Below are 21850 nucleotides of genomic sequence, written 5' to 3' on the forward strand. Positions count from 1 at the left end.
TGGGAGTTTTGCAACATAAGTGGTTGATGACCCTCTGTAGCCAGCTCAGATTATCCACGTTAGACTGTTCCAAGATCCACCATTCTGGAAACCTCAACCCTCTGTTATATCCTGTGGCTAGCAGTGCACACACCAGAGGGTTCTCCAGTAGGACCCAAGAGTCTGTTCCAACATCCACATCTCCATCTTGCTGTGACATGCTCAGACTCTGACATTATTCCCTTGCTGGTTTTGGCCCACCCCTTCTGTTCGAGCTATATATATATTCAGAGGAGAGATGGTTAAAAATATTTCTCTCACCTGACTTGGTTTAGTTATTTCTTCTTGTTTCTTATGCTGTCAGACACCTGCCATTCTCCAGCACTCAAATGCCTCTGCTTCCCAAAGTCAAGCACCTAGCTTCCCACCACTGCCCTGAAGATCAACCAACCCCCGTGTCTTGTGATCATGAAGCTCATTCTAAGGCCAGCATCCTACCCACTCAGACATGTGGTCTTACTGAGCCCAGCATCCAATATAAACGGAAGAAGGCTCCGACACACACTGTGACTTTCTCCTCTGTGACCCTGGTGATAGAGGCCTCGGTGGCTGCTTTGGCTGGACCCAGCTGAGATGGGGACAGGTCTCAGCACTCAGACATGGGACCTGCAGAAGAAGGGATCTGAGTCCCACAGGTGATGTCCTCCATGTTCTTTACCTCTAGATTGCAGCCATATTCCATCTGAAAAATTAGGGACTCTAGGTATCCTGAAGACCAATTTGCTGCCACACTGGACACCACCCAGCAGCAAACATGGTTCTAACTCTCCCCCAGGTGTGGCTGAGCATTAACGCCAGGAGTGAGTGAGGTCTGGAGGATGTGCTCAAGCTCACTCACCCAGGTAGCACTCAGGAGCACACACTTGTGCATTAACTGCAAAGCCCTTCACGAAAAAGGAATCTGTTTATTCTTTTATGTTATACTTTTATACTTTTCATCATGCCAAACAATCGAAGCTGCTCTGCCACCATCTGAGAGGTCATTCCCATAGGTGGGTCAACTGACCAATCAGCAATAAATACCTGGCTCTTGAGGGTGGGACTCAGGTTTTCAGATGGCAGGAGTATGGCGGATAAGCATGTCTCTTTCCTACTTGTTCCCTGATAGTTAGGCCTAGTTCTTATGTTTCATCTGTCCATAAGGACAAAGGCAAGATCTCAGTTTCGTCCCTGGTCCAGTCTTTGTATGTGTCCAGTTACCTCTACCTTCTCCCATCACAAGGAAAACAGTGGCTGGTATGGGCGTAGATGTTAACGAGAGCCTCTGGGTGATCAAAATGCTCCTTGTGGCCGTTAGTAGGTTGTATTTGTCTCCGTTGGTGCATATGAATATGAGGAAAGCGTGTATAAGAGAAATGCAGGCAGAGAGGACACTGGGCCTTCTCTATCGCTGTCTTTACTTCCCTGTTGACAAAGCTCCTTTCAGACACACAACTAAGGATGTATTTTAACTCACAAAGCTTCAGTCTCGGGTCTTGGGTTGAAGTGTTTTGGCAGCATATCACCGGGGCATTTGGTTTCCTTCTCATTCCCTTTCTTGCCTCCCTGTTTCTCCCTCTTTTTCAGTTGCTGATGTCTGATTTTTCGCAGAATGCATGTCACTTTGCGTTCCTCACAAAAGGAATGTCTCCTCCGGGCTTCATTCACTTGTTCATCCGTTCCTTCGTTTCTCTTTTGCTGACTTGTCCAGAATGCCTTTCTTACCCAATCCTCAAGCAGTTCCTTCACCATAGGAGTTGTAGTGGTTTGAAGAAGATGACTTTCAAAGGGTGTAACACTATTAGGAGGTGTGGCCTTGCTGGAGGAAGTGTGTCACTGCGGAGTGGGCTTGGAGTTCTGTGCTCAAGCTACTCCCAGTGTCATAGTCCACTTCCTGTTGCCTTCTGATCAAGATGTAGCCAGTACCACGGAACCTGCACACTTCCATGTTCCCTGCCATGATGACGAGGGGCTGCCACCTCAGTTAAGCGGGTTTTCCTTTAAAAGACTTGCGTAGTCATGGTGTCTCCACGTCTTGTCACCTGCAAGATGTAAGACTCTCAGTTCCTTCTCCAGCAAGATGTCTGCCTGCATGCCACCATATTGCACCATGATGATAATGGAGACATAAGCCACCCCAGTTAAATGATTTTCCTTTATAAGAGTTGCCATAGTTTCTAAACATAAAGCAAAGAAAACCAGCCACAATCCCAGAGAACTTAGAAAACAATGAGGACCCTAAGAGTGACATACATAGATATAATCTACATGGGAAGTAGAAAAAGACAAGATCTCCTAAGTAAATTGGGAGCATAGGGACCTTGAGGGAGGGTTGAAGGGGTAGGGGAGAGGCAGGGAGGAGAGCAGAGAAAAATGTAGAGCTCAGTAAATATCAATAAAAAAAAGAGTTGCCATGGTCATGGTGTTTCTTCACAGCCATAGAAACCTAAATAAGACAGGAACCAGCTGCGGCACACACAGGAGCACAGCAGGCTACCTGAGGTAGATGCTGTTGGTCTGTTTGCAGCAGTAGGGAAATCAAGTCAGACGATTTTATCAATGTTAGTATCAGAGCAGTGGCCTGGCCCAAGCTATATAAACCCTCCATTGCCCTCTACTCTGTTCTGGAAGTACGTGAGTTCCTGTGAGTTCCCAGCTATGGACATCGTGGATGGTGACATTGTGGTGTCTTCGCAGAATTCTCGCAGCACTTGCATATTGGAATGGGAGGTGTCTGAAGTAGATGGTTTTCCCTACAGGCTCTACCCTTTGGTCACAGGACACTTAGGATTTAGTGGACAGTCCCTGCCTTCCCTTTGGTCTCACCTTTTTGTAAATTTTTGGGACAAGGGTTAACAGCAAGTGTGAAAAAGGGACAGAATGGAGAAGGTTAGTGGCAAGAGGGGAAAAAAAAGAACAAAACAGGGCTGGAGAGACTGCTCAGTCCTTAAGAGCACTGGCTACTCTTCCAGAGAGCACGGGTTCAATTCCCAGCAGCCACGTGGTAGCTAACAACCATCTCTAAGTACAGTCCCGGGGGATCTGACACCCTCTCTGTCCTCCTCAGGGATGTACACAGTACAAACAAAAACAAAAGAACAAAACATAGTAACACACACACACACACACACACACACGTATACAAACACGGGAAACGCCATAATGAAGTCCATCACTTTGTATGTTAACCTTAAAAAAATTAGTTTTTAAAAATTTGGAGGTCTGTGAGATGACTCAGCAGGTAAAGGCTCCTCCACAAAGCCTGACGACCTGAGCTCTTCACCAAGACCCCACATGGTAGAGGAAGGAAGAGAACCGATTCTCACAAGTTGTCCTTTGACCTCCACATACGCATTGTGGTGCATGCGCACACACACCCCAAGAGAGAGGATCTCTCTTAAAAGGTAAAATTTCTAGAAACTGAATGTAGTGGTCCATGCCTGTAAGCCTTGTACTCTGGGGGCTGAGGCAGGGGGATGGTGGTAAATTCCAAAAGGTCTGGTCTGCTTTATGAGATTCTGTGTAAGAAATAAAATCTCATGGTTGATTTTCAAAGATGCCTGGAGCCAGCTTAGGTCCAGCTGCAAATAAATGGAAAACATGAGACCTCTGCTAATGCCTGCTCAGCTATCCCCTCCTAATCAGACTCTGCTAAGATAGCCCCCCCCCCAAAAAAAAACTCTAGAAGTTAAGGTCAGAAAATTACAAACAGCACAGTTGCCTACCAGATCACATGTCTGATGAGCTGTAAGGACGTGAAGTGTAGAGAAGGCCCCACACGTGGTCTGTGTTGAGAAACAGAACGTAAGCAGCAGAGGGGCAGATAAGACCTAAGTGACGTCTGTAAAGGCTGTCCCTTCTGATCGCTGGGACAAAGGGGGAAAGGAGGAAGGGGTTGCTTGTGCTCGGGTTTAACAACCGTTCTCTACATTCCCCTAGTGTACCTGATGCTCCAGGGTGGTGTCCCACTTTCCACAGCCACAAAGTAGACTGCCTTGTCTTCCACACACGGAATCTCCAGTGCTCCCATTGTAAAGCGAGGATCATCGCTTTTCACCAAAATTCTGCTGTTACTTAAATACATATTAGTGGCAAACTGTGAGGTTCTTACATTTAAAACAAGTCAAGAAAGGGAGACTCTAGAGCCAATAAAATACTAGTGAGCAACATCATCAGAACGGGTTCATTGTGGCACCTGCAAAAACACTGGCAATGCTGCTGACTTGTGCTTCCCTGGGTCACTTTCTTCTTAAGACTGAGAACACAATGCACCATTACTCCAGCCTTCAGGGCCTCTTTCTTTTGTTTTCAACAAATCCATCTTAGCTGCTGATTCATTATTTAATGAGCAAATCAATTTAATAATGCACCATCAAAGCACAATTTTGAAAAATAAAAACAACTGTCTCCACGAATGTCAGCGCTAGCAGAAACAGAAATCAGGCAGTAGACTGGCTTCAGGGTCAATGTGTCACAGAAACTGAGGTGTGGTCTAAGACACATTTTGGGTTCTACATCAGAATGATACCATTCCCAGGAAGCCATTTTGGCACCTTGTCCTTTGAAATCTTTGTCCTGTAGAGAAACCTGTCTCATTGCACAGTAAGCTTTTCCCTGTCCTGTTTCGTTTGGCCATCTCTAAGATTTAGGGGCACGTTCTTCTATCAAGCAACATTGCTTTTGTGGTGTTCAGTCAAAACTGCTAAATCAATGAAGATGACCATCTTACTCTGAGAAAATGTTTTTCACCAATAAAAAGAAGTCTGAAGTCTATATTAGCCACAGACATCCCTGCACCCACCTCTACCCCACCCCCATCTGCGCTTGGACAGGACCAAGCTGATGCAGGACAGACCACCACCCTCCTGGAAGGAGGGGCACTTGTGTCGGTGTGTCTGATACAAGTACACATGGATATAGACAGGGCTGTGGTGCCACCACCACGACAGTGGAGTGGTAAAGCTGTGCCATGGAAGGACGCCCTTCAGACTAACAGAAGCAAGGCTTAATGACGGAGCACCTTGAGCAGACTAAGCAGAAAGTCTGATGTGTATTGTGGTCTCTGAGGCCCCCTGCCCAACCTTAGCTCGATTTTTTTCCCTCCTTTTTTTCTTTTCTTTTTTTTTTTGAGCCTACATAGTTTTTGAGATTTTTTTAAACAACAAATATAAGAGAATTTTAAGAGTTGGTAATTTTTTTTTTAACATGATGAACACTTAGTTGCTTTTGAACCAACTGTTCCAAAGCCTGCAGCTTTTTTCTTCTGTTAGAGGCAACTGTTTAACCCATTTTGGTTTCTCAGTTAACCATTTTAAAGGTAGGGCCGTTTGTACCTCTGAAGGTTTGTTAATTGCTTTGTGTTTTTGTACAGTCTGAATGGCTGGTGACCTTTGTTTATAATACTTTTTAATATCTTCCCCAGAAACATAAGTTTTGGGGGCTGTAGGAATGTTAATCTGGGTATTTAATTGCTGCAATAGGTCATGACCCCACAATTTTATTGAAATATTAGCTACATATGGCCTCAGCCTTCCTCTCTGTCCTTTTGACCCTGTGCATTTAACCCATCCCGTGCTTTGTTTTACTTGAGATAGGGTTCTAATTCCTAGGAACTGAACATCTACCTCTTAAAGAGGCCAATTTGGATGCCAAGATTTAGGAGTAATGATACTTACATCTGTACCCATGTCTAGTAAGTCTTTAATAAAAATGCCATTTATATACACTCTTAGTTTTGGTCTTTGATCATTTATAGAAGTCTTCCAGAATATATGGTTCCTATGTCCTACTGGAGATTTTGATTTATCCTCCACATCTATTACATCATCCAGACCAGTATGGTTTTATACAGTAGGCACTGGATTTTTTAATTTTCCTGGAGAGACATGTTCTCCACAGTAACTGGGAATGATAAGACCATGTTTGTGATGGGGGCCTATAAGAGGCCCCCCAAGGAGTTTCCTGATGGTCCTGGATTGCCTTGTCTGTCTTTTGTTGACCTACATTTATTGGTCCACTGTCGGCCTTTGACACAACTTCTACATATACCTGAAGGCTGAGTCCTCCTATTCTTGCCATTCACAGTGGAGACATTATGCCTAGGAATTCCTTGTCTACAATCTCTTCTCAGATGTCCTATTCTACCACAATTAAAACATTTGGTATTTTGATGTCTCTTCATACCATTGGAAATTGCTTTTCCTACCCAAGCTTCAGTACTATAGTCAAATGTCTTAACATTTATTGCATGCAAGATCCATTTATCCATTGGTGCTGGTCTGACCTTTAAAAGCCCAAAGATCTTTTTGCATTCTAAGTTGGCATTCTCAAAAGCCAACGATTTAATTAGTACACATCTAGTTTCTGGGTCTGTTACTCCTATTTGTACAGCCTTAGTTAATCTTTGTAAAAAGTTACTAAAGGGTTTTTTCTGCCCTAGTTAATCTTTGTAAAAAGTTACCAAAGGGTTTTCTCTGGCCCTGTTTAACCCTAATATATGATTCCATTCTCTTTCCTGATTTTTGAATCCTGTTCCAAGCATTTAAATCTGCTGTGCTACATAGGGACAAGATGTGTTCATCGTAAAGAGTCTGATCCTGAGGATCAGACTAAAGTCCCTCACCCAGAATTTGATTTTGGGAAATCTCAAGTCTTTTTACTTTTCCCTGTTGTTCTAAAATTTTTACTTCTTCTCTCCAATAACACTTTCATAGCAGCTGAGGTCCATTTTCTAGGACTGCTGAGATTAACTGAATCCAATCTTGTGCCGTTGCCTTGTTCCTTGAAGGTCATGTTTTGACCATTTCCCTAACTAATGACGAATGTATTCCATAAGATACAATTGCTTGTTTGTTTTTCTTTAGATCAGTCATACATATGGGCTTCCATGTATATTTTTTGACTACCTTAGTGCATTTGGTGTTAGAAGCTCTTTCTGATGATATCACTGGAAAGGCAGGTAGAACTCTGGGTAAGGTATCCCAGAGTTTGATACGTACTGATGAGGCTACATTTTTGTCTTTGTACCTTTTGTCCATGGTCATTAAATTTCATAAATTCCTCAATCTTTTGTAATCTTTTTTTTTTTTACCACTGCCTTTTGTAATGTCTGGATCTCCTGTCGAGTGTTCTGCTCTAATGCCCTCATTGAGGATTCCAAGGTGTGTGAAGTTTGTCCAGTAGAGATTATGTCTCAACCTTGGGATATAATTTTTATAGCATGCATATTACCTTTCTGGAGAGACATTCTATCAATTTTATATATCATAACCATTCGACAGAGTCCAATTAATACATTTAACAGTACAAATTCTCTCAGACAATATCTCAGCACCCTCTGTCATTGACTGGGTTTTGTTTGTCAAATTAATTGTGTCCTTTTCCAGTTGATCATTATCAGTCTGTAAAGACTATATCATTTCTAAAAGTGCCTTATTCTTGGCCCTATTATGTTTTTAAGGAGAAAATATGAAGAAAAAAAACTAATCCCCAGAATCAAATAGAGGAATGTGGTGTGGGATAATTGTCTATATTTTATCAATTATGTTTTAAATAAATGCTGATTGGTCAGTAGCCAGGTAGGAAGTACGGACAACCAGACAGAAAGTAGAGACAGGTCAATGAGAACAGGAGAATTCTGGGAGGAGGAAGACCATTCCTCTGCAGTCCTGTCCAGACACCGAAGAAGGAAGATATGATTGCCCCACTGAAAAAGTTACTGAGCCACTTGACTAACATAGATAAGAATAATGGGTTAATATAAGTTATAAGAGTTAATAAAAAGCCTGAGCTAATGGGTCAGTCTGTTTATCATTAATATAGACCTCTGTGTGATTTCTTTGGTGCTAAACAGCTATGAGATCTGGTAGGAGAACAGAAACTAGGCAGGACAGAAACCCAGACAACAGGGATGTAGGAAAGAAATCATATAAACCTTGCATAACATCATACATGGTGTAAGTAAAAAAGCTATTGGATTTTTGAATTGTTAAATTGTCTGTCATCTTGCCCTTTTAAATTATAAATTTATAATTTATAATTTATATTTTAAATTATAAATCTTACCTGTGGTTGAGTTTGAGCTGGCGTAGATCCAATAACTGTTACCTGCTCGTAGGTGTTGTGGTGCACTTGTAGCCATGTGGCCAACTTGAATCTGAATTTATCATTAAATACTGAAATATATGCTCAAAATAAAACAATTATTTGACGTAAATCACAGACCGTGCACTCCGCAGAAGTCCCTGACTGGTCAGCAGCTGCACGAACACAAAGAGAGCAAGAAAGCAATGCCGAACAGAGACAACTAGAGATGCCCACGTGCCACCTGAGCTTCCACGAGTGCCGGAAAAGCTAGACCCAGAAGCCAGCCATGCAGTTGCGGGTGGCCAAGGTGCCTGAGCACTTGGAGCAGCTCTGAGGCATTTAAGGAGAAAATATGAAGGACCACAGATAGCAGCTACTCAGGGCTGCTGTATGGGAATTCTATACCCAAATGAACAGCATGGAGCCTGACAGCCGCTGGCTAGAGCTGCTGGAGACCTGAGCCCCATGTTGGGTTCCAACTGTAGAAGTTAGCTCGATTCGGGTAATAACCAGGCTAGCTAAAAGATAAAACAATTATATTTTTATTTATTATAAGGGGAAAACTCACAAAACAGGAACGAGAAGTCCAAGCTCAGCTGTGCTGCGAGGGAACCACACAGAGAGAGGGCACCTGGGCCACATGCGGTTTTTCTCTGGGTCCCAGAAAGTCACACCCTAACTTGGTCCCACCTCTTAAAGATAATTGGTTGGCAAAGATTCCCCATCGTTAACTCATCTTGGCTGTCTGGACTTGGCCAGTCATTTCTCTTCTTAGGGCTTCCATTTCTAGTCCCTGAACAAAGGAAATCAGAGTATTTCTCACAGCATTGTTGGGATATCAAGCAAGCAGGGAATCACTTAGATGTTGGTATCATGATGCAGTATCCGTGGCCACCTATGTCGTCTCCCAGATTAAGGACTCTTCCTAGCACTAAAGGATACCGATTCAGGGGTGGAAAACTTTCCTCAAAGTGACCCTCTTTAGCATATGAGCATGTCAGAGCCTTGCATCTGTTTTACTGTGTTTGTTTCTGTCAGTCCTGGTTATCTGTCTTATGAGACGGCCAACTCAGCAGTCACAAGCCATGGAAATTTCAGGACACGACTGAGATAAGCAAAGAACCAACACGCAGCCACGACTGACCATGCCTGTGTGTACTAACCAGTGTGGAAGGGCATCTTCCACAACTAGAAAGCAATTTGTTCCTAGAACCCTATGGCTCCAAGCTTCACAACTGAGACTAACCAAGCTCAAGAAGATTAAATAGTTCAGCTGGAGTTGGGCAGTCAAGAAGATAGAGGATGTAGACATCACCAGACAAATGTCTGGACCACAACCTCCTCCCTCTATTCATAGTGCATTGACCTGGAGATGGAGGGCAGAGGGGTGGGTCAAGGGCCCTATTGATGTGAATTACATCCTGCCTCATGTCTCCTCATGTGATGAAGGCTAATTCCAGTCTCTGGGGTGGCTTTGGATGGCTTGCCTGTGTGAAGTCACATGAGGGAACTTGGGGTGGAATTCTCAGACATATAGAATTTCTACCAGGGCTCTGACCATGCTGGGTACCCCATCAGACCATGGTGGGTACCCCACTGGGCCGAAGACGCTGTCTGGTGGGAACCTGTAAATTATCGACTAACTGAACAGTACTTGGATCTCTATCTCAGTAGAGGTGGAACAGGCCACTTCTGTTCCTTGTGGTCCACCCACCGGCTCAGCTCCCTGAAGATTGTGAGGACCTTTCAAATAGGTCTGTGTCCCCACATCTCTTCTCTTCTTTCATTGAAAGGCCTGAGAGAGGAGCCTGCGTGTGGAACAGGCCATGTTTGCACAGTCCTGGCTGAGTACTCACTGGTACTTTCCAGAGGAGATGGGATGGGGTGGGCAGTGGGGAGCCCCCGGAAGATGTAGACTCCCAGGCTCTGGACTGGATGAAAGCAGCTCCCAAAAATGATGACAAAGAGAGCAGACACCACCTTGACTCAGCAAACAGTAAGAGAAAAATATAAACACGGGACTCAGATTGGGAGAGATGCTGTTTCCAGACAGGCTTGATGGATTCGGGTCGCATGAAGGAGACGTTCCTGTAAGAACGGATTGCTGAGGAAGGATGAGCTCTCACCTTCCCTGAAGGTCTTTCGAGAGAGCATTAATTTCTACCTGTCCGAGGTCAGCTAAATAGGTCCAGCTTGAAGGGAGAAAATGCATCAAAGTGACGGGCAAGGTCTCGCCTCGCCTTGCGCCTCTGTGGTTTCTCTGCCGTTTGCAAGACTTGCTCACAATACATTCTGGAAAACTGAGAGTATGTCTGAGCTTTGCCCAAGGCTCCTGCGTGACCTGTCGCCACGTCATGGGAGGTAATTCAGACCCTAGAAATAACCTGTATTTGTCTCTTGGAGACATCCGTTTATGAGAAAAGCAGAATGGCATAGGTCATTCACAAAGGCACTGCAGGAATTACACCTGAGAGTCACTGCTCCCATCATTAAGAAACCGGGTGACAGCAGTTGCTGGGGAGAAACCTTCATTCCTGGCTGGTGAGGGTGTAAACTGATGCAGGCCCTGTGGGGATCAGCGTGGAGATGCCTCAGACAACTAAATTAGAATTACACTACTGCCCGGCTATACCACTCCCACGCATAGGCTCACAGGACTCTATATCCTACTACAGAGACATTTGCACGTCCTTGGTTATTGCTGCTCTTTCCATAATAGCAAGGGAACGGAACCCATCTAGATGGCCATCGATGGATAAATGGATAATAAAAATGGGGTCCAGATACACAATGGGCATTTATTCAGCTGTAAAGAAAAGCTAAATCATGCAATTACAGGACAGTGGGTGAATCTAGAACATACTATACCCAGCAAGGTGACCTAGACCCAGAAAGACAAAGGTCGCATGCTCTCTCTCGTACTGCGATCCTAGCTTTTAAAGTTTATATGTGTACATATTCACTGTGAGTGTGGGTATAGGCTGTGAAACTAGGATTGGTACCACAGAGGGAAAAAAGGTTTCTCAGGAATAGAGGCAGCGAGGGTACCGAACACACAAAGCAGAAAGGAGGCTCCTGGTGGGGAGAGAGTACAAGGAAAGGAAGGAGGTTGGGGAGGGATAAGGGGGGTGAATAGTCAACAAAACAAATTGTATTCGAAAACCTACAAGGAAACCTATTACTTGGTATGCTAATTTTAAAAATTAAAAAAATAGGAAGGCTCTGTAGGCAAAATGCGTGACCACAGCACATTCTAGCAGAGACCTCACCGAGTCTACTGCCGTAAGCAAGGCTTGCTTCCAAATGCCGGCTCCCAAGGCCCATGACAGTGCCCAGCAGGGAGGAGACCGCTGCGGCACTTTGCAGGAGGGAGATCAAAAGTCTAAGAATCCAGGCTGCATAAGAACCTGAAACCCAGGCACCAGTGAATGGACGGCCCACTCCACTGGGAAGCCCAGAATTCCAACAGAGGCAAATTCACTGTTTTTCCAAGAAGGTCCACACTTTCCACAACACACACGTGGAAGCCCCCCTATAATGACTAACAATAACCACTGAAATAATTAAATTCACTAGTAGGTGATCGGCACACAAATCACTGTGGGGGGGAACTGGGCTTTTGAACATTCTGACATCAGCCAAGAAAGCAATAGTGACACTCAGTATACTGTGCATCATGTGTCAGCGTATTTGCCAGTGTACTGTGCACCGCATGTCAGCGTATATGCCAGTGTACTGTGCACTGTGGTGTGTCAGCATACTGTTACCGTGTGCCAGTGTACTGTGCACCACATGTCAGTGTATGTGCACCTTGCGTCAGTGTATGTGCCCCACGTGTCTGTGTATGTGCACCGTGTGTCAGTGTACTGAGCGCCGTGTGTCAGTGTATGTGCCAGTGTGCTGTGCACCGTTTGTCAGGGCACTGAGCTCTGTGTCCCCCCTATCTTAATGAGCAGAATCTTAGGTTGGCTGGATCCTGGGTCACAGTAGGCATAACCCCAGGACCTGTGGAGAGGCTGCCTCTGTCTCCATGGAAACAGCATGCATTCAGGCGAATTGAAGTCCTTTTCAATGGGAAGAAATAGCCATTTGCAAGTGAGTGGTTTTGTGCCAAACAAATGGATTTATCACGCATCACTTACGCTCTATTACAAGGCCAAAATCAGGGAGTTAAAATACCTTAGTCCTATAAAGTGCTTTAAGTATGCTCCTATTTGGCCCTTCCTCTAAATATTTATAATTCTCCAAAAGTCTTTCCCTTAAGTGCCTTTTGAGTCAGGTTTACTGAGTCTTCCTCATTTACTTATTCATAGCAAATGTTGATTGAATGGCAATGTATTGACACTGGGATGTAGGTATTAATAAGGTGTGACCTCTGCCCTCAGAGAGCTCACAGCCAGGTAGTTATATGACACCAGGGCACAGCGCCTTGCCTTGAATCACTATTTCCTCCCAGGTACCCCAAAGGTGTGCGTGTGCTGCTGTGGGCCCTGGGCTCCTTCCAAGGATGTTCTCTGAAGGCAGCCTGCAGTTAGTGGTCACCCCGAGGTGGCCTCACAGTGATAGATGTTTAGGTCGTAGGACAAAAGCTCAAGGTCATCTTCAGCTACCTAGCGAGTGCTAAGTGAGTCCCTGTCTTTAAAATAACAACACAAAACCCCAGCACGGAAACCTGGGGAGCCTGAACTCCAGGAATGATTGACACAAGGAAGCATTGACTTGATTTTACAGCTCCGGGAAAGGTGGTCCACACACCAAGAACTGGGAAGTGTCAAGTGAGCGCTCGTGGTCCGAGGCTGAGGGGTACCTGAGCAGGGTGAGGAATGTATATGGGCTTCTGAACCGGGCCACTAGGCACTCATGGTGACTCGGGATGAGACGAGGTGACTGAGAGGAAGCAGTGTGTGTAGACTCCCCTGCAGCCGGACAGCATGCAGACCAGCTGCATGTGTCTGTGAGGGTTGGCACTCAACCTCAGCATCCTCCATTCACGCAGGATTCTGCACTTACCCTGCCATGCATTTGCCAGGAGACAGGGATGTCCTGCTACCATGGCTTCTCGGAGGTGGGCCACTGCATAACAGAGACAGCGTGGCCATAAAGACCGCTATCTTGCCTCTCAGTTGTGCTTGTTATCCTGGTGAACACTCTGCACTGCTGGCCATTACAGATGAGTTGTGCCACACTCAGAATTGCTTGGGAGTCATTGCGTGTGTGTGTGTGTGTGTGTGTGTGTGTGTGTTCTTGGATGGCAAAGGCAAGGCTAAGAGAGCAGGCGGAGGACAGTGTCACAGGGCTCCAGGGATCTTTGCAGACAGAGGCAGGACTTAGGTTTTTCTTCAAGGGAGGAAGAGTCAGAAATCAGAGAGACGGAAGACCGGTGTACAGAGCAGACCTCGGAAAGAAGGAAGATGAGGGAGCTGGAAGCCTGACCCTGGGTTGGGAGACAGAGGCCAAGAGCGGAGTGGATTTTCTGTGGTACTGAGAGACAAACATTGGAGGCACTTTAAAACCCTCTGGGGAGTTTTCAGAAACGATCCCGAGTCCAGCCATCCAATCCTGTCAGTACTGTGGAGGACCTGAGGGGCAACCTCTCACTCTGGATGGGTTCTGCTAGGATGAGAATGGTGGTGCCACTGCCTGGGCTAAGGCAGTCCCCAGCTCTGCCTAGGGTGACACACCTGGCACTTAATGAGCCTGCAGGAGATTCTGCTCCTTCTTCACAGTGTTCAGACTCATTAGAATAGCTTTTTATTTTAAACACCCTCCAATTTAGCAAGCCCTTCGGGAAATTTGTCCTTATTTCTCAGTGTTGTGTCCTATGAGATCATTGTATCCCCCCCACAAAATATTCGTTTTTTTTTAAGCCATCATTTTATTTATTTTGCCAAAATTGCACTTTTGAGTCTATTGTTGGCAGCTGCATCCCCGCGTTATCGCATACTCGACATTGGCACTGTGGAGATCTGACATAAACCACTTTCCAGCCTGCTTGGATATTGATTTAATATCAGAGGGCCATTTTCTCTTCATCCCAACTAGATGCTAAAAGGAACTGGAGGTGGATGGCAAGGACATGTCCTGAGCAGGCTGTCCCTCACCTAGCCAACATTTCCTTCATTTTAAGTATCTTGTAGCATTTAAAATATATATGTTTTATTATATATATTTTTATATATAGATTTTTTATATACTATATATGTATATACACACACACATATAGCTTTTTTCGAAGGGTGGTTTTTGTTTCTGTGGATGACACCTTGGATTAATAGCTAACATGTTTACCTTTGCTGCTTACTGTTGAACCAGTAAAGTCAGTTAGCTTTAAATTATATATATATGTATATACATCTATTTATATATCTATATCCATCTATCTATTTATCTATCTATCTATATCTATATATAGAAAGAGAGAGAGAGAGAGAGAGAGAGAGAGAGAAAGGCACGTACGACTGCCTGATGGCAGTAAGTATCTCCAAGAGACCCTCTTCATCTGATTGATTCACAGGGCCCCTCATTTTGCTCCTCTGGTTCAGGAGCTGAGGTTCAAGGTCATTGTATCCCATCTTTATGCAGGCCTCTTCAGAGCTAGACCAGGTGAGGTCTCTCTGGGAAAACACCATTAACCATCAAGACACATCGGTTCTGCCCTCATTTCCATCCAGTACAGTACCTTTCCCTTCCTGGAGGTTTCTGGGACCTCCAGACTCATGCAATACAGTAGCAACAACAGGGAACGTCTTTGTTCTATCCCGAATATTAAAAGAAATCCCTCTGTAATGCTTTCATATGCAATCCCTTTGAGATAGTATTTAATAACACGGGCAAACATTGGATTTAGAGCTGAGTGCATCTCCTTTCTCTCTGTGAGGTCAAATTTGCATGTGACATGCACAAAACAATAGTCCTCAAGAGGTTTGAAGTAGGTGGGCATGGAGAAAGATTAGCAGCCTGGGGCTCCATGGAGCTTGGGCAATAAACATAGACGTTTCCTAACAGCGTACCTAGCAACCCGTGTCCCTTCAACTACACTGAGTTACAATACACCCCCACTTTAAACAATAGACTGAGTTACTCCTTCCTGCCAACCTTAGACTAGCAACTTCCTCTTTGGAGGTTGGTTTCCATTCAAACGTATCCCAGAACACACATGGGTCAGGGATGCAGGGACCAAGCTGGCCTGAACTGGTTTTGGATACATGCGCACTACAACAAAATGTGTCTTCTGAGTGAACTTTTTTTGGGGGGGGGGAATCCCCTGTTTACCTTCTTATGTTTGTACATAGTTGGGAGTGTACCTTATTAAAATCAGATGCATCATGGGAAAGGACAGGGGAAAGCTTACCTAATGCGAGCCATCAATCCAAACACAGAGCCTCCCTCATAAACAAGAGACGACAGTGACCTGGGGTCCGTGAGCACCCTGCCTGTGCTAGCTGGCAGTCTATGCTATCCGTTTGCTTCTGAGGAGATTCTCCTTGCTAGTCTGCTATCTGTGAGATAACTTAGTTTTTTCATTAAAAGCCCAAGAACTTGGACAAACCCGGTCCAGACATCTACACCCAGTGATGGGCTAGGAGACGCTTGCTTCATGGAACCCACGCCATCCAGATGGACTCCAACATCTCTTACAGTTTCTGACGGACCCACTCCCATGGGCACCACAGTTCTGAGTACTGCGACCTTGATGAAATGTGGGTTGTCTTCAATGCCAAAGCAAAAGCAAACACACCATCGTGTTTGGCTTATTTATTGTGGTCTCTTCTTAAACTGCTGAGCAGGATTGCCTTGTGATTTGTCGTACTCTGTTGACCTGTTCTGTGGATGTACGGCTGTCTGGATTGTTTTAGTTTGGGGGCGCTGCACACGGATCTGCTCTGTGAACTGCGTCTTTGGGAAGGTTTCCATCGATTTATGAGCAGGTGCTCGGCTTTATGCAAAATGATGGCACATTTACAAGTAGCCCACCCACGGAAGGGTCTTAACACAAGCCGGAGTCCTGCTGCTCTGTGTTCTCCTCAGCAAGAGCAGTTAGCAGTCTCTAGGTTGTGGCCTACTGTTTCAGCAAGCACAAAGTGATGTCAGAGTTTGGTTTGGGTTGCAGGAGTGTGTACACCTTGACTTCGGAAGCTGAGGTTGTGTTTGCTGTTGGGCACCTGGCACTGGTGAGCTGTGTCCTGCCTTGCCTCGCCTTTCCAGAGGCTTATTGATTTTTCTATAAAAAGAAAATTATCTTTATAATTTATCAGTTTTCTCCTTTTTCTTTTTTTTAAAATTGTATTGATTTCTTCTTATTTTCTTCCTTCTTTCTTTCTGTGGATTTATTTTTGCCTTTTCCCCCCAGATTCTTGATTTGAAAACTTACATTATTAAGATTTCTTTTAGAATAAAAACTGTGTGTGTGTGTGTGTGTGTGTGTGTGTGTGTGTACATATGGAGGTCAGGGATGAACAATGGGTATCTTCCTTAGTTGTTCTTCACCTTACTTTTGGTGTGGGGGATAGAGTAAGTCTGTCATTGACCCACTGATTCAGCTAAACGGGCTCCAAGGACCATCCTGTCCCCTATGCACTGGGGATCTGGCCATGGGCTAACGTACCTGGCTTTTAGCATGGGTGCTGGGGATTCAAATACACATTTTCGTGTTTGTGAGGCAAGTCACCTCCAAATGCTAAATAGCAACATCTACAGCTATCCATGTGTCTCTACAGCTCCAGCATCATTCACACATTTTCGTGAACCCATATGGTTTTCATATGAATTTTTGTCTTCATATGGTTTTACATATTTTCAGATTTTCCTCTCCCTCCTTCCCTCCCTCCCTCCCTCCCTCCCTCCCTCCCTCCCTCCCTCCCTTTCTGTTTTCTTTTGAGGGAGAAGTTTTGAGGGAGGAGTTTTGAAACAGGGTCTCGAGTGTTCCTCCTGTCTCTGACTCCCAAGTGCTGGGAGCACAGGTGTGTCCATGTCTGTCCGCCAAACCTGATGGAGTTTCCTCTCGAAACTTCCTCTGAGTCTCCCATTGCTATGTTGTTTACTTTCTTCATGTTGGAAGTTTTCCTGTTGCTACCGATTTCTGTCTCGATTCTATTGTTGTCAGAGGAATCCATTAGCTTCACTGGGGTCAGCTTTGTGGCCGAGGCTGTTGTTAATCTTGTTGAGGGGCTAGAATGGGGACTCAGAGGGTGTCCACTCTGCGACTGTCAGAGCTGGCATTCAGTGTCAACTAGACCTTGTTGCTTGGGGGTTATTATTTAGCTCCTCTAAATCTTGCTATTTCTTGACTGGTAGCTCAATGTCTATACACAGGATGCTGAATTATATGGTCATCCTATGGTACTGGCGTCTCCAAAATGCTGGGGACTCTTCCTGCAACTGAACTCTGTACTTTCACCTACAGCCTCTCCTGGGCTCTCTTCAGGGACACCAACCCTGCCACACTGCGCCAAGCCTCAGCTGCTCCCCATGATCCCTTCACACCTTCAAAAACAGCACCACTTGGGTGACCCTTCCACTATTACCTCTGGTTGTCAGTGCAAGGCACGACTTTGGCCATGTCTGGGGCACAGCTTCTGTGTGCTCACTCTCAGGAAACACTTCCTAGACGACTTCCCCCCAGTGACGCTGGGCTCTACTTAATCCCCACTAATTTCTTAGTTCCAGCTGAGCAGCATTCGTAGTCCCAGCAAAGCAAAGGTTTCACGTCAACGATACTGGTCTCTTGTTAATCACGGCTGACTACTCAGCCCCTGCTGAGAACCATATATCAAATATATAATGGTCCTAATAGTCTTTAATTGACTCCTTCTGGAAGTTCACAGACCAGGTTTCCTTCGTCTGCATTTCTCTTGACCCTCTTTGCGTCCAAGCTCCCGTAGAACAGCTCACTAACCTTGAACACTAAGTGGTTTTCTTTCTTCCTGTCTAAAATTCCAAAGTCCCTTCCACAATCCTCCCCAGTACAACATGGTCAGGTCTGTCAAAGCAACACCCACTAACCCGGTACCAACTTGTCTCAGTTAGGGTTACCATTTCTGTGATAAAACGCCATGACCAAAGAAACCTGGGGAGGGAATGATCTGTTTGGTTTACATTTCCACATTGTTGTCCGTCATTGAAGGAAGTCAGAACAGGAATCTGGAGGCGGGAGCTGATGTAGAGACCGTGGAAGGGTGCTGCTTACTGAGTTGCTACTCATGGCTTGCTCAGCCTGCTTTCTTAATAGAACCCAGGACCACCAGCCCAGGGACGGCACCACCCACCATGGCCTAGGCCTTCCCCCATCAACCACTAATTAAGAAAATGCCTTACAGCTGGATCCTATGGAAGCATTTTCTCAGTCTAGGTTTCCTCCTCTCAGACAACTCTAGCTTGTGTTAAGCTGACCTCTGACTAACCAGCACCCCTATTTTGGGGAACTTTCACTGTAACAATTTAGATTTCAGGCCCTTGTCATTGTACTTCGTATTTCAACAGAGTTTAGATTGGTTATCCGGGAGGCTGAGCCAGGCATCTTGCAAATATGCCTGGGCTCCAGAACTCAAGGCCAGATTGGACAAGTTAGTCGGGCTGTGTCTCAAAAATAAGAAGCACTTGTCTAGGATATATGAGGTCCTAGGTGCGAGTTCAGCACCCCTTGCCAAAAGTAATAGGCAGCTCCTAACTGTGGAATTAGAAAAGTGAAAATCCAGCGTGGATGTGTCTCATGTATCATGTATGGTGTGGAGGACCCAGGGTTCACATGAACTGATGTCCATGAACAGGAAAGCAGTTGTGTTGGCTAGTTTTATGTCAGCTTGACACAAGTTAGAATCATCGTAGAGGAAGGAGCCTCAGTTGAGGAATCAGATTGGGCTATAGGCAAGCCTGTGGTGATATATTTTCTTAATTAGTGATTGATGGGGAAGGGCCCAGCCCATGGTGGGTGGTGCCGTCCCTGGGCTGGGGGCCCTGGGTTCTATAAGAAAACAGACTGAGCAGGCTATGGCGAGCAAGCCAATGAACAGCACCTCTCCACGGCCTCTGCGTCAGCTCCTGTCTCCAGGTGCCTGCCCTGCCTGAGTTCCTGTCCTGACTTCCTTCAATGATGGATTACAATGTGGAAGTGTAAGCCAAAGAAACCCTTTCCTCCCCAACTTGCTTTGTTCATGGTGTTTCCTTACAGCAATAGAAACCCTGACTAAGACGATGTGATTCTCATTGGTGACTATTGGAAGTTCCAGGTCCTGTAGACAAGACTAGCTTTACTGACTGAGACTAGGTTTCTGCCCAGGCAGGGCTTCCTGCCCACACCAACGAATTCAGGTCACTCTGGCAGGTTCCATGCTACATTTTAATTTATCCTGGATATATTGTTAGCTCATGAAATGATACAACATCTACTGGTGTGTTGATAAATTAACTTTTTTTTTAAAAAAAAAGATTTACTTTATTGTAAATTATCTGTCTCTTTGTGGTTAGGTACATAGTGGGTGTGGGGGCCTTCGGAGCCCAGAGAGGGTGTTGGGTTCCCTGGTTCTGGAGTTACAGACAGGTGTAAGTTCCACATGAGTGCTGGTCACCCAACTTGGGTCCTCCGAGAAAGCAGCCCTGCTCTTAGCCACTGACCCATCTCTTCAGTCCCCTGGATTTTGTTTTAAAATAAACACAGTGGGATGAAATGAAGCTGCTGGTTTTTCTAGTGGGATTGGAATTGCCCCGGTAGGAGAAAAGATGTTCTAAAGAAATACATGTGCCCACTCCTTTGATCATCAGATGATTTAAATGTTGAACCTCATGAAGAATTTCCTCAAAATTCCTGTCTGGGAGAAGAAAGGATAATCCTGTTACCAGCCAGAGCAGGAGTTTGCTTCTCAGAGAGAGAACACACAGAGTTCTGAATCCTCAGACGACCTTGCCCCAGAGACCGGGGCTGAGACAAAGATGGGCCAGTGATGGGCAGAACCACACCTTGGTCAGGACTACTTAGTCATGTGTACCTCTGCCTGCTTAAAACTAAAACCTATGCCAGGGCCCTGAAGATAGACTGGGGGGCTGGGTGACACCAAACCCCTTGTTTGTCTTCCCCATATGGACACACTGAATAAATCTTCTCTGATTTTTGTCATTGCTTGTCTCTTTAATTGGTATACCGGACACAGTCTCGTTTAGACTTTCAGAGCCCAGGCTTTGAGTCTGAAAACTTCTGTAACAAAATTTTAATAAACTTATCCTGCAATTTAGAGGTTATTCCATTTCTTTATTTACAGCTGCTATTCCTAAATGTCTGCAGGCAGTTTTAGATATCTAGTGTGTGTGTGTGTGTGTGTGTGCGCGTGCGCGCGCGCGCGCGCGTACACACGCTCGGATCTCTACTGACTGTAAAGAGGTTTCTCTGGTGATGGTTGGTAGCTACTTACACACCTCACTGGCACTTTTTAAAAATTAACACTCATCCTCTCACAATTCTGTAAGGCAAACACGCTCACTTATGTTTTAAAGATGACAAAAACCTGAGTCTCAAAGCAGTTCTCTGCTGGGAGTTTTGCCTCTGATGGAAAGATTTGAAGGGCTCCTTGGAACGCCATCACTTCCTGCTCTCCCTGCCGGTTGCAGAGGGGTAGGGCCTTATAGACTTTCTGAGAACTAGACAGTTTCCTAACCTTAGCTTTTATTCAGTAAGACTCATTTGCATAAGCATGAGAACTCCTTAACAATCCCTTCTTACCAGGTTTCCCTACAGTCAGCTGGCTCCAATTCCAGGTCTCTGGTCTTAGAGTAGCCGTTTAGCAGCACTGGCCGGCAGAGGGCAGCACAGGCCAGCTGACGGATGGCTTCTCCTAGGCTAGCATTGGCCTCAGCCGCCAGCGTGAAGCCCGTTGAGTCCAACGCGCTGCTGAACCTCCTCGGGTTGGGTGTCCCCGGGTGCTACAGCTCAGGTTCCAGAAAGAAGTAGGTAATTCTCCCTCTCTTCTGTCGTACTCTGGCGACGCTACAAAAGTCGAGAAGATTCTGGACCACAGGTAGATTTTTTTTTTTCCCTCTAGCACCTCGCTAGAGACACCTAGCGACGTGTTATAATAACTGGAGTATGGGGTTTTTCCTGCGTGAACTGTATTAAAGAACATCTTTCCAAAATAGTTTTGACCATGGCAAGGCTTTTAGTTGGCTTCCTGGGATCCATGAAACGGTCACAGGGGCCAGGTGGTGATGATGGTGCACGCCCTTAATCCCAGTGACTCAGGAGGCAGAGGCACAGGCAGGCAGATCTCTGTGAGTTTGAGGCCAGCCTGGCCTATCAAGTGAGTTCCAGGACAACTAGGGATACACAATGAAAACCTGTTGTGAAAAACCAACCAGACAAACAAACACACAAAAAAACCAACCAAAAAAAAAAAAGTTACAGGAAACTTGAATGTCCTTGCAGCACCCCAGGGGCTTTGTGACGATCAGATACTACTGGTTAGAGAACTCCGAGGATCACACACTGTACTCTGGGTTGTGGGAGAGGTCACCAGGTGAGGATTTTTTTAAATTAAAAATTCAGCTTGATATAGATTTTTTTTAGCTCCTAACTTATTAATAATGTGTTAAAAGGAGAAGCCCTGATGTATGTTATAGTCAATCATGACTTTAGTGCAGACTTTAGAATTAAACTCTTGTTGCCAAGGTTCATGTTTGCGTCACAGTGCCCATTGGGGGGCATGCTGTGGTGGTAACCTGACCAATTGAGAAGTCCAGCTCTGAAGATGGGCCCTGTAGCAGG

General features: G+C 45.3%; 1 long non-coding RNA gene across 2 annotated transcripts; it reads right to left on the reverse strand.

Moving 5' to 3' along the window:
• Nucleotides 1-924: 924 nt before the first annotated feature.
• Nucleotides 925-8737, reverse strand: LOC125414563 (uncharacterized). Of its 2 annotated transcripts, XR_007236307.3 has the most exons (4): nt 8672-8737; nt 8083-8276; nt 3963-4091; nt 925-2060 (listed from the first exon to the last, which is right to left on the reverse strand). It is a non-coding gene; the product is annotated as an uncharacterized LOC125414563 (long non-coding RNA). The 2 variants fall into 2 exon arrangements; XR_007236306.3 differs by having other exon boundaries at nt 8083-8728.
• Nucleotides 8738-21850: the final 13113 nt, after the last annotated feature.

This window comes from Myodes glareolus, chromosome 23 (assembly GCF_982192425.1).
Source record: "Myodes glareolus chromosome 23, mMyoGla1.1, whole genome shotgun sequence".
Classification (NCBI taxonomy): domain Eukaryota; kingdom Metazoa; phylum Chordata; class Mammalia; order Rodentia; family Cricetidae; genus Myodes; species Myodes glareolus.